Source organism: Lycorma delicatula, chromosome 4 (assembly GCF_047948215.1).
Source record: "Lycorma delicatula isolate Av1 chromosome 4, ASM4794821v1, whole genome shotgun sequence".
NCBI classification, from domain to species: domain Eukaryota; kingdom Metazoa; phylum Arthropoda; class Insecta; order Hemiptera; family Fulgoridae; genus Lycorma; species Lycorma delicatula.
The window spans coordinates 208,280,732-208,283,317 of NC_134458.1; the positions used below are offsets into that span (position 1 = coordinate 208,280,732).

A 2,586-nucleotide genomic window follows, 5' to 3' on the forward strand; every position below is an offset into this window, starting at 1 on the left:
TATATAATTAATCCAATAACTGGATGAGCACTACCGCTTAAAACGAGAGCGTGTTTTGTTTTTCAGCGCTATTATTACTAATAATAATTTCGAGTCGCTAACTAAATCGCATCTATATCGAATAATTAAAAGGTAATCGCAACAAACGATTAAGAAATAGACTGAATTTTATTTATTAGATTCGGGTAAACTGTTCTACATTATCAGGATTTTAACAGAAAATTTTTTTTCTTCACAATTTTCTTAGGGAGACGATGATGAAATTTTTCAAAACGAATGCGGATTCGTTTTGAAAAATAGATTGATTTTGTAATATCGTGGGATATTATGAAATCAAGCATACCATATGGTATGCTTGATTTCATAATTACATCTTCTAATATTAGAAGATGTATTTTAAAGATTAAACATTTCAAGTATTGCGTTATGTAGATAAAACAATTTTTTTTAGATATAAGTGTTATTTCTGCAAGTGAACTCCATAATAGGTCGGTTAATTTTCCCCTTACGTCAAGAACGCATTCTATTTTTACGACTTTTGATACAGTTACTTTGAATCACGGACAAACTTGTGAGAAGTTTTTTTTTTAAAGTTTAATTTATAGAAATTGGGCATCCCATTTCGGAGGTATTAATTAAACAGAACATTTTACGGTATGATGTTTTGGTACGTAGAGGAGTAACGAATTTTTCTTAGAGAGATATGAATTAAAATCTTTTACGAGGATTACCAAGAATGGGTTTTTTCTACTTTTTTTTTACATTTCATTAGGTTTTTTTATCTAAATCTAAATTCATTGTGCTATTTCATTTTCTAGATTTATGTTTCTGAATGTCAACCAGAAAGGTTTCTGTATAATTATTTTTCCCTACTTCAGTAGAAGTACCAGTAAAATTTTCATTTATCTGTAAAACTGATTGTCCAAAAATTTTACATATAATAAAAAAAATAATTTTAGGCTATATAACGTTTCGCTGATTATGAACTGTACCTACATTAAAGTCAAATATATACTTAAGTTGAGGTCTATATATTATTTACTTTAACCCACTCAGGGTTAATTCCAGTCTCAATTTCTCTTTCAAAAAAAACAGTAAAAATTTTCAGGCTACAAAAAAAAGGCTATTAGAGAAATAAACGAAGATATGGGCATAAATTTGGCGTCGGTAAAAATAATATTGGTTTTATTATTGCTTTATTTGCATGATATATTATTGTAATTATTTTTTTATCGAATATTATTGATTTTTTCAGAATTACCGACATTAACTAATCTTAGCCCTGAGTGAAAAACTCTAGAAACGTCTAATATGTCTTAATTTTAATTATTTATCAAAGATCCGCCCTTTTTTGACAAAGGGTATATTTTATTACTTTAGAATGCACTTCATCAAAAAAGAATTTAAAAGGGAAAAAATTAACCAAAAAATCTGTTATAATTAACTGCTTCAATTATTAAATAGTGTTTCCATTCTCTTCTAGAAGAAATATTAATGTTTTTTTTTTTTTTTTTTTTTTGTTTGCAAATGATGTATATAACGGAGGTATCTTACGGAACAAAATTTAAACAGAATTATTGATGTAATGTTCTTAGCAAAAATTGTTAAGTATCGAATAAGGCCTTGAACCGTTAGTAATTCTGCTTAGGTAACAATAAAGAAAATTATTCGTACATTATTAAAATGCCATTTGATTATTTAAAATCACGATTGTATGTTTAATCATTATTATTATCGTTAAAAATACGGTTAATAATAAATAAAATCACATATATTTAATAAAACTGTTAATATAAAAAAATCTCCTCCGGGCCGGATTTGAACCAGCGACCTATGGATATCCACAGTTTGTATATTACCACTACAGTCCACCGCTCTACCAACTGAGCTACCAGAGGAATTGAGCGCAATATACAATTTTGTATAATATAAACTTTCCAGTTCACACACATACGTAGAGACAAAATAGGCGATCTTTTTATTTTATTTTTACGAGTTATATTCTACTTAAAAATAAAAGTATATTTTATTTTATGAATAATAATTATTTAAATTTATTTTATATCACGATTTGTTAAAATAACAACAAGCAACAGAAACCTTTTTAATGGATTACTACCAAATTTATTGAAGACCGAGTCATCTAATCCACTGTTGTTATGAAAGAAAACAATTGCAGGAATGATGGTTTATTAGAGTATTATTGGATTAAACGTTTATGTACCTTGCATAAATTTAATATGCCTTACTAATAATTTGTGGTATTTATTACTCCGATTATATTCCACCTTTTTCTTTTGCTTCAAAATGATTATTTTGAATATAAACACTACCAAATTTTATCTATAATGGAGGGTTTTAATTTTATTATTTTTTTTTTTCTATTAGTAGACATGACTAATGATTAATATTGTTCTAATTTGATTTTCATGACCAAAGTTATTGTAGTTTTTAGGTAGATATCATGAGAAAGCTACCTAAAAACTGTAATGGTACCATGATTCAACTTCCGAAAAATTTCGACATATCTTCACGTTTCACATCCCCCAGACCCAAAACCACCGTCAGCTATATATATATATATAT

At 27.1% G+C, this 2,586-nt stretch overlaps 1 non-coding gene across 1 annotated transcript; it reads right to left on the bottom strand.

The window, feature by feature from the left end:
* Positions 1–1,803: 1,803 nt before the first annotated feature.
* On the bottom strand, positions 1,804–1,898 carry TRNAY-GUA (transfer RNA tyrosine (anticodon GUA)). Its single transcript has 2 exons — positions 1,862–1,898; positions 1,804–1,839 (listed from the first exon to the last, which is right to left on the bottom strand). It is a non-coding gene; the product is annotated as a tRNA-Tyr (tRNA).
* Between the last annotated feature and the right edge of the window lie 688 nt (positions 1,899–2,586).